Genomic DNA, 13,569 nt, shown 5'->3' with positions numbered 1-13,569 from the left:
CCAAACACCAGAATCAGTACTCTAGCATCAAAGGAGCGACAGAATGACTTGAGTATGTACTACTAAGAGCCACACAGTCCTGGGAGTTGTGAAGATGCAGCTGGATTATTTCACTGTGCTGCAGCAGTGGACCCAGATTCATGTTCACTGGTCGTGGTGATGAAAGGAGGGACTCTGGAAGGGATGTTGCAGCAGCAGTCAAGAGAAAGGACGCCCATCAAAGGATTCCTCATGATCCAATGCCGTTTTATTGCAGTTTTGGTGCCTTTTCATGGACACCAAGAAGAACCGTTTACCACTCGGTTAATCCGCCTCGATTTGTTGGTCCTGCACTGTGATGAGGGGGCTTTAAGGAGGATCTTGCTTCTGGAGGTGCAACTGGACCGCACCAAAGTTCTGGGATTATTCATTCACGGAAAGATGATGCAAAACTGTGTGGTCAGAGGTCAAAGGGTGTTTGCAGTTTGAAGTCCAGGAAGATCGCAGCACATCGTGGGATGGCTTGTCTTATAGGTTGTCGCATGTCAAGTTGGTACCACCAGCAAAAGGAAAGGAGTCGCCCTCCTCAGGGCCTCCCTTTCAATTTGAAAACAGGTTCCAGCAGCAGTGGTCTCTTCATGGTTGCTGAAAGGGACTGACAGTGTTTATGGTTGTCTTCTTCAGATCTTCTGTTCCAGTGGTCAATTTGTTGTTTGCCTTAGCATCCCCACCTTTTATGATAGCTTCACAATCATCGTCTGCAAACCCTCCCCGCAGTTTACAGAAAGGAGCAGGTGGCTGAATACTCAGGACAGTCAGCCCCCAGTTGGAACTGGTTCTTTTCAGGCATTCCAGAAAACACAGGTTTGTGATTCTCTCATGCTTCCTGTCCTCACAGACACCCTGGAGCCTTGGCGGGCTACCAAATGGTTCCCGCCAAAGACAAAACTCAAACCAGGACCTCCTCCACCCAGGATGACAGAAGAAGGACCAAAAAAGGACAACCATGCAAGAAATTGAGATACAAGAAAGAAGCACCAGTTTGGAACATTTGTGGCCTTTCTGCATCTGCGAAAGCAGCCAGTGATCAAGAAATGCACACAAGTCAGTAGAACACATCCACTGCCACCAGCCATAACTGTATGCTTGTCACTGTAGCAGAAATATTACAGGAGCAGTGAGAAAGGGGATACAGGGTAACCCCTCAACACTCCACATAAGGTGGTGTGTGCTGATCTCTCATAAGGAAAAGCTAAGAAGGATAAAAAGCATCTCCCTGACCTTGACAACAGTAGTTCTTAAGGAAAATAAAAGAGTATAAAAAAGGAGAGACAGGGATGCTCCCAGCAAAACTGCACAAAGGGTGTTGTGTGCTGCAAAAGTGAAACACAGATGCCTTAAAAAGTATGGATGCAAGCAAGACTCCAGAAAAAGTAAAAACATCAACAGGGTTCCCATGGCCAGAGCAGAATGGGTGAATGAAGGGAAAACCAGGTCATTTCATCCTTTTTAGCCACTTGACTAATGGTTGCTGATTGAGTTCTAAGATGGTCATGCGGGGCATGTTCTCATTAATCAAGCGCTTCAAGGCAAGAGGGGTACGCGCATTTACAAACCTGTTCCTCATAGGCCAGCTCAAGTGGGGCCATGCCTCCTATTTTGAGTGCATTCCGGCCTGCTTGTACAAGCCACTGTTGTAGGCTGTTAACATAAAGTGAACATAGCAAGAGGGGGGTACACACCATTGATGGATCCCTTATAGTGTACGATGTTAAATAAACATTATTGCAATTACAGGTACCCTCACTGAGTTCCTGTAAACTACGCTCCGGAACGCCAAAAGTGCCAAGAAATATCTATAAGATGTTAGTAACAAAGGTGCTATGGACTGAACCATGTTACAGCCCATTTGATAGCAACATGATATGGTATGACAAGTAATTTATTATGCACCTGTACACAAGTGTTTCAAGTGTTTCTAGACAAGGAAGGGAGGACAGAAGGAGGACAAAACAACAATTTTACTAGACCTTGTGTCATTCAGATCATGCAAGTGTGGGGGGGAGGAAGTGGGAGAAGTGGAAGGAGGAAAGGGGGAGGGGAGAGTGCAAAGTAACTCATAATTGCTGCTGGGAGGTGGTGCATAAGTGCAGAGAGTCAGGGGACTGTAGGGTTGCAGATATAGTCCTTTAAGAGGTTGGAAGGGGGCAACTGGTCAGGAAGTAGCCTAGTCATGTGAGCTCAGTGGGTGGTCCGATAACCAGTATGCACAGCAGACAAGGACATCGGGAAGGAAGAGGGAGTGAGAAAGCGGAAGGGAAAAGGAGGGTTGAGTCTCTGCCGGAACCTTAGGTGGTTCTGCTCAAGTTTGAGAGATGCAGGGAGGTTGCTCCAGAGGGGGGCACCAGCAAAGGACTGCGATCTAACCCCCACTCTCTGTCTGGAGAAGCATCTGACCTTCAGAGAGTTGGAGGTCGATGAGCGGAGGGCTCGAGAAGGAAGATGCTTAGGAAGAGAATGTTGGATGTAGTGAGGTCCCCGGCCCCAGAAAGCCATGTGGACGATGCAGAGGGTCTTGAACTTGATCCTCACAGTCACAGGGAGCCAGTGCAGAGATTTCAGGGCTGGAGAAATACGATCCCTGGGCTTGAGGCCAAGTAAAAGTCTTGCAGCTCTGTTCTGGATAAGCTGTAAAGGGTGAAGAGTAGAGGCAGGCAGATTTGGAAAGAAGCTGTTGCAGTAGTCCAGCCTAGAGAGGACAAGGGTTCTGGAGACAGCGAGCTTCTGAGGGAAAGTGAGGAAAGGAAGAGTACCTCTGAGAAGGTGCAGCTGGTAGTGTGACTTCTTAGAGATATCAGAGATGTGAGGAGAGAATGTGAGGGTGGAGCTAAATATGACCCCAATTTTCTTAGCCTCACATGAAGGAACAGGTAGAGGGCCCAGGGTGGGCAGCCAGAGTGAGAGAAGGTGGGCACAGGTGTCCCAGTGAGGAGAATCTAAGTCTTACTGGCATAAAGGCAGTGATCGTTGGAGGCACACCATTCCTGAATTTTGGAAAAACTGTCTGGTATGAGAGAAGGAGAAGAGGCTGAGGGGAGCCTGAGTTGAGCTTGTTGTCATCTGCATAGCACTGAAAGTTAGAGCAGAAGGTAGAGATGTGGTGGGCCAGAGGTGCCAGGTAGTCGTTAAAGAGCCAGGGAAAGAGGTTTGACCCCTGGGGAACACCCCAAGTATAGAGAGAGATAAAAGAGAGGAAATGCCCAAGTTGGACCTTGGAGAGTTGATCAATGAGAAAGGAGGTCAACCAGGCTTTCATGATGCCTACCCCCGGGGAACCAGACCAGGTCCAGCAACCCGGAAGCAGGCATCACGTTATTTTGAGCAAGCCCAAAACCCCTGCTAGGGGCTGTTTGGGTGCGGTCCTGGTGCCTATGGCGCCAGGCTCATATGGAGAGTCAGTCCTGGCGCCATAGGCGCCAGGCTCATAGAGTGGAACTTACCTGATGCAGACCATGCTGCAGAGCTCCAAACCAAATGAGGCTTGGAAGGGACTATTTTACCTAGGGACTATTTTTTACTCAGGTGGGGCTGGGGAGGAATACTTACCTGGGACTACTTTGGAGGCTATTTAAACCACGCCCGAAGAGCAGCACACGCTTCGCGTTATTCTGCATCCAGCAGCGTAACGCTCACAGTGTCTGCAAGCCTGCATCCGGTCTTCTGCCATGCCCGCCTCGAGTCTGCAGCTCCTAGAAAAAGGGAGGAACAGAAGGAGAAAAGGTTAGAATAAGAGCAAAACCTTCAATCCTTACTTGAATTCCGGATCCACCACGCCTTCGAGCTGGAAGAAAGAATCATTTTACGCACGCCGCCTCGCCTGCTGCAGCGCCGCGCTGAACTCACCGGCCTTTGCAGCATCCTCATGATCCACTGCATCCTTCTGCACGTTCCCGCCGCATTCTGGCACCTAAGGGGAACACAAGAACAGCAAAGGTGAACCAAGGGAATAAACAGAGGCAATAGAAACTACCCCCATAGACTTACCTGATTACCGCCGGGGGTACTATTCCTCTTCACGGGTCAGCGCAGTCTCCATTGCATCCTCGCCGTACCCCGGCCCCTAAGGGGAACAAAAGGACAACAAGGTGAGACAAAGGGACAAACAAGGGGAACTCTTCTCACCGCAATAGACTTACCTAATTTTACCGCCGGAGGCATTATTCCCCGAACTTCATATTTTCTCTCCACACCTGAATAAGGGAGCAAGCCACAGGTTACATTCTGGCCTTATTTTATTGAACTGTGTAGGGTAAGCCAAATCCTTACCTGAACTTCGTCAGCTACCACGAGGAACTCTTTGCTGGGGTCAAGCTGCTAACTGCAAGGAATCGGACAAGAGTGAAAGTAAGACATGTGAACTCTTATGAACTACATACTTTTCGGAGTCAATATTGTTCTGGAACTCACCAATTCCTTCGAGCCAGTGAAGCAACTGGTTATCAACGCGCCCCTGCGCTCAATGCAGGATGGAGCGCTCATCTTTTCAAACCATCAGGTAAGACTATGAGAGGGGACATCAAAGGTGATCTGTGGGGTGAACAGCGGGGGTGGGGGGATTTACGCTCAACTCCATGGGTGGTTAATCCCCTTTCTCCATTTGCAGAATAATATTCCTAAGGGCCAAGCAAACGAAGCTGGTGGGCCAGTCCAGTCCGTCATCTCGGCCCTACACGTCACATTGGTGGAGACCGCAGCTGTCCAGTTCAGATCGACGTCTCTGAGGGAGCCAGGTGAGCGTAACACAGGCAAGCACCTGGCCGGAGATACCCAAGTTGTCACGGAGATGATTGAGCAGAAAGGTGTGGTTAACCATGTCAAAAGCAGAGAATAGATCAAAGAGAATGAGCACAGAAGGAATGTTAGAGTCAAGATTAGGTAGCACTTCTTCACGGGTATTCAGGAAAGCAGTTTCTGTGCTTCTGGCTGCTCTGAAGCCAGACTTATGGTCATGGAGACAACCAACCCTCATCCTCTTACTCATGGTGTCCCACAAGGATCAGTTCTGGGACCTTTCCTATTCTCTCTCTATACTTCTCCTCTAGCTAAAGTGATTTCTTCTTATGGCCTATTCCATCACTTCGATCACAAGGACACCCAACTCTTTCTTTCTTTCTCTTCCATCTCAACTGACATACATACTCAGCTGTCTTCATGTCTAGTGGCCATCAAATTCTGGATGTCTTCTCACTATCTCACACTTAAGACTACAAAAACTGAAGTACTCCTTTTCCCTTCTACTACTACTCCATCCCTCCTTCATCCATTTAATTTCCCCTTCTCAACTCCCCATTGTATCTACTGCCTGTAATCTGAGACTCTACTTTGTCTTTGCTCTATCATTTAAACATCACATTTCAATCTCTTCTCCTGCCTGAAGCAATCATCTATTCAATATTCGCAAAATGTGCCCATTCTTGGCTTTTTATGCAACCAATCTACTTATATGTTCATTCATTTTCTCACATCTCTTCTACTGTTCCACTACACGGTTCGGCATCCCAACCTCTCGACTTGCTCCCTTAAAATGTGTTTTCAATACCTCTATTTGTGTACTTTTCTGCTTGACTTCATGTGATTCTATTTCCTCGTCTCACTCTTGGTTGGCTCCCCTTCTATGCTCTATTCAAATGCAACTTTTTATCTCTTTAAATCACTCTATGGTCTTATCCCAGATTACCTCTCCTCGTGTGTCTCATTCTATACTCCTCCCATTCTCTTCGCTGTAGTTCCTAGTTTCATCTTGTAATACCAGCCAATCCCTGTACCTAGTCACGCTTTCGCACATTCACTCACCTTGCTCCCAAGCACTTTAATGTTCTTCCTCTACGTTCTATCACTGTTTACTCCTTTTTCGTAAATCATTGAAATGTCATCTGTTTCAGCAGGGTTGATCTCAGGCTTCACCTGTCATTTTTCATTGTATATTATTGTACCGTTTTTATATTGTTGCTATGTACAGTGCTTTGGAATAAGGTGCTATATAAGTCCCAAATAAATAAAAATTCAAAATACAACAGATTCAGTATGTAGATTAATCTGGGAGATGGCCAACTTTTCCAGGAGTTTGCCCAGGAAAGGAGTGATGGTGATCGGCAATAGTTTGCCGGAAAGGAAGGATCGGCAGAGAGCTTCTTGAGAAGGGGGTGCACATGGGAGTGCTTAAAGGAGAGGGGAAGGTTCCAGTGGCAAAAGAGTGATTGCAGAAATTGGCCAAAGCTTGAGCAAGGGTGTCGATGTGGTCCTCAATGGTTCTGGAGGAGCACCTGCTTTGACAAGATTGGACTTGTATAGAAACATTGTCGGGAGTGAACGGGTGATGGAGGAGAAAGGAAGAGGTGAAACGGGTCGGAGAGGGTCCTGGAGTGGTAGAGGGAAAGGAAGAGGAGGTAGAAGAAGCGAGAGTGGACAGGATGTCCTGTGTTTTAGCAGTGAAATGAGATTCCAAAGCTGCGCACAGGCCCTGGGAGGGAACAGAAGAGGTAGAGACTGCAGCTGGATTGGCCAGCTCTTTGCAGATTTTGAAACGTTCATCCAAGTTGTTAGAGGCCGCTGAGAAGTGGGCTTGGATGTAGGCTCTCTTCTTAGAGAGGACAGAGAGTCTGTATTGCCTTTCAAGGAGGTGGCAGGCCAGTTTGTCAGAGGATGCGGTTGATGCCCTCCACCTCCACTCAAGGGTGGCGAGGTTAGAATCGTACCAAGAGTTGCATTTAGATGTGGGCTTCAAATGATTCCTCATGACAGGGGCAAGGACATCAAGAGTGTTAGAGATAGAGGGATGAAGGTTGGAGAGGGCTGTGTCAGAGTGTGAGTTAGACAAAGGTGTAGGAGGAGGAGAGAAAGTAGCGGCGACAGCTTCCACTGACACACTCTTCATGGGCCGGATGACAGAGAAGGTTGGTGGCAGTTCTGGGGTCAGCTTAACCAAAGGGGAAAAGAGTGACAGGTGAGAGGAGAGAAGAAAGTGGTCAGTCCAAGAGAAAGGAGTGGTGAGAGAGTTGGAGAGACGGAGGTCTGACGAGATCAGTACATCCAGGGTGTGTCCTGCACAGTGTGTCGGGCCAGAGGGTAGAATAGAGAGAGAGAGTCACAGAGGTTGCAAAAGAGACCCAAGGAGGGGCTAGTAGCATCCAAGTAGATGTTAAGATCTCAGAGGAGAAGTTGAGAGATAGAGGCATGTAGGGAGGTGGAGAGGACAGCCCACTCAGAGAGGAAGAGGGGGACCTAACCAGGCAGTCTGTAGATAGTGGCCACAGTGGGAGAAGCCAAGAGAGATATACACCCTGCAGACCAGGCATTCAAAGGAAGAGTAGGCATGTGTGGGAATGACAGAAACAGGGATGCACTCCTGGAAGATCATGGCTACTCCCCCACCGAGAGGGTTGGTCCTGGGTTCGGGGAGGTTCTTGTAGCCATCAGGGAGGAGGGTCTCAAAACTTGTGATAGAGCTGGCCGTGGAGACAGCAGATGTCCAAGGAGTGTTTGACAGCAGAGCAAGAGTTAGGAGTAGTGATGTGGAACAGATTGCCACCTTTCAAAAGACTTCTGTGGAGGGGTACAGGCATGAGATATGCCCATGGGCAGTATTAGAGGTACCCGAAATGGGCAGAGGAGGAAGGGGGAGATTGCAAGGTAGTCAGAGAGGAAGAAGAGAGTGTTGGAGAGAGGGAGCAGAAGGGGGAGAAGGCAGAGGGGCCAGAGTAGCAGGGGAGGGTGCCAGAGAGGTGGCAGAGGAAAGAGGAGGCAGAGGAGCCAGAGAGGAGTAGATAGGAGTAGCAGAAGAAGAAAGGAAGTTGATAAGATGCGGGAAGCAACTATCGAAAGGATGATATTGGCCTAAGAGCCCTTGACCAAGACCGTACCATTTAAGTAGACATTAAGGATGGTCTTAGAAGAGTGTAACGGGTCCAGAAGGGCCTCCCACCAGGTACCACCATTAATGGGACAGGAGGAGAGAGAACCAAGACTATATGGGGGGTCCATAGGCCTGGAGAGGAAACAACAAAGAGGATGTCTGTGAGGGTCTGTCTGGAGGAAGCACTGGTGTAGCTATCAGTGATAGAGAGGCTTGGATTGGAGACCAGGATGTCCCTTTTGAGCTTCTTCCTATCAGACCTAGTGAGAGGGATAGGATAGTCGATGGAAAAGCAGTTAGAGCAGATAAGGGAGACAGAGAGCACCACAGAGGGTGCGGGCAGAGAGTAAGGGGGAGCCCAAGCAGGAGGGGGATCACACACTAGGGGCAAACAGGAGAGAGTCACATGGGGGTTCACACAACAAAAGAGGAGTAGAAGGTATGTACACCACAGAACAAGAACACTGGAAGCATGCAGGGTCCTAGCATGAGTGGAGAAAAACAGTGCAAGCAACAAAAGTACACGACAGTGGAACTCAAGGTGTGATAATGCAAGTACGGAACAGAATACAAAGCGGGAAGACAAAGGGGCCCTAGAGAGAACAAAGAGAAAGGCAAGCAATGCAGCACGTATACAATGCAATAGTAACCCAACAAACAAAATACACAATCAATGGTAGTCCAAGGAGACCTGGAAGTAAGAGGAAATGCAGGAAATGCAGGCAATGCAGTGGAATGACAATACAATTGTGGAATGACAATACAGTAGTGAATACAATAGAGTGGAAACAATACAATGGTCACATAACATAAGGGCATAGGATGCGAGACACGGGCAGGGAACAATGAAATGGACGTGGCTCATGGGAGCTTGAAGAGGAAGGGGAGAAGGGAACTGGGTCTGGGTTGCATGGGGAGCAACGCAGAGAGGATGCGCTAGGCCAGGTGAGCGGTAACAGTTGCATGGGAGCAGCACTGAGAAGGATGCGCTATGCGGGGGAGCTGGGACAGATTGCGTGGGGAGCAACGCAGAGATGGATGTGCTAGGCCAGGGGAGCTGGGACAGTTACATGGTAGCAGTGCTGAGAAGGCTGCGCTAGGTTGGGGGAGCAGGGACAGGTGCATGGGGAGTAACACAGAGATGGATGCACAAGGACGGGGGAGCGGGGACAAGTTGCGTGGGGTGCAATGCAGAGAGGATGCGCTATGCCAGGTGAGCAGGGACAATTGTGTGGGAGCAGAACTAAGAAAGATGCGCTAGGCCGGGGGGGCAGGGACAGATAACATGTGAGCAGCGCTGAGAAGGATGCACTAGGCTGGGGGAGCGGGACAGGTTACATGGGGACACAGGCACAAAGATGGGGGAGCGGGGCCTAAGTTGCAAAGGGAGCAAGCATGGGAAGGGGATAAAGGGCAGATGCACAGGTGGGGAGGCATGAGACAGTTGCAGGGGGAAAAACGCATGGGCAAGAGGGAGAATGGGAGAGATGTGCAAGGTCAGGGGGTTGCGTGGGGTGTAGAAATGCTACTCTTAGTACCCACACCTTCCTAATTTGCAGCCACAGACTGGAGGCTGAGGTCATCCGTTCTCACCATCTGCGCTGCATCCCATCTCTGCCAAACACTGGCGTTGCTCAACACTGCAACCTTGTCCAGCAAGGGCTTTGCCACAGAGGCTCCGAACCTCGGTTCTTAATGGCCTGGAAGCATGGATGTAGCGTTGCATGCTCCATATCATCAGGTAGTGTCTCCTGCACACCTGATGTGCTCAACACCGCAGTCTTGTTCTGGGAGGGATTTATAACAGAGGGTCTGATCATCAGTTCTGAAAGGCTTGGAAGCATGTATGTAGCGTTGCAGCGTGCTACGTATCATCGGGCAGCGTCTCCTGCACACCTCCATCGCTCAATACTGCAGGCTTGTCCTGCAAAGGCTTTGTCGCAGAAGGTTTGAGCCTCGGTTCTTAAAGGAATGGATATAGCTCTGCATTCTACGTATCGTTGTGGCTCAACAACGCAGCCTTTTCCTGCAAGGGCTTACAATTACTGCATGTGTGTCTATGTTTCTCATGATTTGTAAATTCATGTTAATGTAATTACATAGTTTTTTACATGAAACCTGTTGTTTAGTGTCTTACAAGAAGAGTATGGCACAGAGCAAAACTTGACGTATTTATACTATGTTGAAACCATTCAATCAAATACATGTGATATGAGAGAGTGTGGATACCAGGTGACATAATGTAATTCTGAGTCTAGTATGGATGACATTTAGTTAGAACTGGTCTCAATATGTGCCATATTCTAACATGTATGCGTAAAAAACAGTGCAGTGAAATGGAGCCTTTCTTGCATATAAATAAGTTGAACCTACGTGTTGTGAGGGGTTTGGATGATTTCTCAAAATATGCCATGTTATGAAAGTTAAGTTTATCAAGCGCTTCACTATTCCCACTCTGATGAGGATTTCCCTGCCTCTCAAAACTAAAGGAAAACACTCTCACACAGGATACCCGGCCCTCACACTTAAACATCAAATACACAAATAAATATACGGCAAGTCACAGGTACATCAACAATGATATTCACAGTATTCCTTGGTAACCGGAGTGAACTCACCTTTCCCAGGTTTCAAGGCAACTTGAATTCCCATGTTCAACAAAAAAAAAGGAGGAAATCCGGGTTAATGATATCGGGCCTCATTACGAGAATGGAGATAATGAAAATAGGAAGGCAGAATAGTATTACCGGCATTGTTAAAGGGTCCGGGCCATTACGACCTGACAACCTGCCAATACCGCCACCGCTCGTACCGTGCCCCTTCATACTGGCTCGCGCGCGTACATGCGCCCCTTCGTGGAGTAAATACCGGGATGCCAGTAATTGGAGGACATCACAACTCACGGGGGCATGCAATAACTGGCATCCCGAAGGCGGTAATTAGGGCCTGCACGATGGCGGCCATACAAGCATCGCAGACCACCCGTAAACAACAACCTGCAGTCAAGGCAACTGCCACAGGTGCACACAATCACCACAGGTGGAATCAATGGAGCCTGTCCCAGCATAAAAGGAGTACACCTACACACCACATCCCTTCCCACACCAAAATGATACTACAATAATGGGGCTGGAGGACATGCCTGTACTGCTACAACTACAGCAACTACAACAACAACTACATCAGCAACAACAGGCAGCACAGAGGAGACGCAGGAGGAGAAGGAGGGTGAGACAGGCCCAGCAATTACCACCACTGCAGCCAGTAGTACCTCGTAGGCAGCCACCAATCCCTCGCATCAGACCCAGGCCATTCAACCTAACCCCTGAGCAGATCCACACCCTGTACCGGTTGGACCGGGACACCATCACCACTATTGTGGACATGATACATGACAACATTGTCAGCCTCATTGAAATTCAGACTACCATCCCCCCGCTACTAAAGGTGGTGTCTGTGCTCCACTTCCTAGCCACAGGCACCTACCAGCACCAAGTGGGCCAGCTGCATGGTATATCACAACCACTCTTTTCACGCATGCTGGCCCAAGTGCTGGATGCCCTCCTGAAGCACGCTAACACCCACATATCCCTAACATGGACTGCCCAGGAGATTGCTGACACCAAAGTAGGCTTTCATGCACTGGCAGGCATGCCCAATTGCGTCGGTGCCCTCGACTGCACCCATGTTGAATTGGTAGTCCCTCATTCCATAGAGGCATTGTACTGCAATTGCAAGCAATACCACTCCATCAATGTGCAGATGGTATGTGACTCCAGCAAGATCATCACACATTGTTGGACGACGTGCCTGGCTGTTTGGTGAGTTGCCTGACTGGCCCATGGCAGTGCATCGGGGTCGTGATGTGGTGGGATGCATACTCCACCTGGGTGGGAATGGGGGGGATGCATACTCCACCTGGGTGGGAATGGGCGGTGAGTGGACAATGCACTCAGAGCCAAACACTTCTGACCTGAACCTCCCAACCCGAACATGACACATCACTGCCACACATTGGACCAATGCTGTACATCAATGACAAAATGTAAGATGCCCAACCAGGCCACCGTGGGTCTGTCAAGCGATGCATGACTGAACATGATTACAACTGTGCCAATGTGGCCAGTGTGATTAGGCACAGTGCAGCATACACTGCAATCATGGGAGGCAAGACATTGCTCCGCATCCACAGTACATCCGTATCAGCATGCAAATTAACACCCTGCATCATCTGTACAACGCCATCCAGACTAGCAGACCATATTGCAGTACACAATGCATCCAAATAATCACAGTGCATACGTACAGGGACACGTGCATGTCAACAGCAAATAGCTGCGGCCATAGCTGTGAATCCTGAAGGTGGCAGCTCAGAATGACCACCAAAGAAGCCTACGAAGAAGAGGCGGAAACTCTCGCTAAAAAACTAAGAGAGAGACCAGGGACGTCATTTGGGGGTCGCCAGAGGTCGCAAGAGCGACCGCTGGTGATTGGCCAGCGACCTCTGTCAATCTCTTGCGACCTCTGTCATGGTCCAATCAGAGGAGGGGGCGTGGCCACCGCTATCATGGAGCTGTGCTGCTACGTGCTTGTGGTCCTCCATTTTGCACGTGTGGTGTGTGTTTCTCTTCTCTTGAGAGGAGGACTTGCGTGCGTCCTGTGAAAGGCCAACCTCTTCTTAACAAGGTAAGTCGGGGTGGCTGTGTGTCTTCTGAGGTGGGGGGCAGGTGTGTGCGCTGCTGGGTGGGTTTCTGAAGTGTGTGTGGTCAGTCACAGGGCCCTCGCCTGAGGCCGCGGCGCCGCCGCAGGCCCAGGCTGAGGTCAGGTGTGTGTGTGCTTCGCCTCAAGGCTCTCACAGATTCAAACACAACAGAACTCGCCTGCTGCGGCCGCGTTGCTGGAGCATGTGTGTGCTGAATGGACACCGTTTATCATCCGTGTCCTGTCCTGTAGTCTTACGCTGTGCAACAGTGCTCTGGCTGGGTGCATGCATGCCTGTGAGTTCCAAACAGGACCACTTCAGACCGTCACCTGAGCGGCTCCTGCCTGTTCTTATCCCAGCAGCTCGCCCTGATCGCATTCTTCTCCCCTGGCGGCATTCTAGCAATTTTTTACGAGAGCGGCAGATCTGCTTCAGCTTTTTTTAAAAATTCTTTCCAAAGCGGTGGAGAAAAGCAAACTTTACACAAGCATTTGACAGAATGAGAAGAAAAAAAACAAAGAGTGCTCTAAATGTTTTCTAGGCGATAGGCAGGCAAACAATGCAACACAAATGACATTACATTTTGGGTAGGAAGCTGTTAGAGAAGAATGCCTCGAAGATAAATAGCACGTACTTGTGTACCTTCCGTGTGCGGTAGTTAAGGGCCACCTCTATCTATCGTTTGCTTTTTCGTAAGACTGAGGGCCTGATTCAAAGAAGCCTTTCATTGTGGCGCAGTTCCAATGAAAAACGAAAAACGCTCTGTGAATCAGGCCCATAGTGTTCCAAGGTAAGTGTAACAGAACTGTGCTGTATTTTCAACCCCAGTGCATACCTGCCTACATTTGAAAAGAGAAATCCCTGAGATTTATGCACACTGCTACGACCAAGCACACCAAAAAGCTAAACTCTGTTGTTGTAGCTCTAATTAGAAACACGTTTGCAGTTTGCACTTTACAGTGGAATGCAAAACACT

This window comes from Ambystoma mexicanum, chromosome 8, assembly GCF_040938575.1.
Source record: "Ambystoma mexicanum isolate Mex_15411 chromosome 8, UKY_AmexF1_1, whole genome shotgun sequence".
In the NCBI taxonomy this organism is placed as follows: Eukaryota; Metazoa; Chordata; class Amphibia; order Caudata; family Ambystomatidae; genus Ambystoma; species Ambystoma mexicanum.
The sequence above is the reverse complement of the archived record's forward strand: the minus strand, read 5'-3'. Positions refer to the sequence as shown.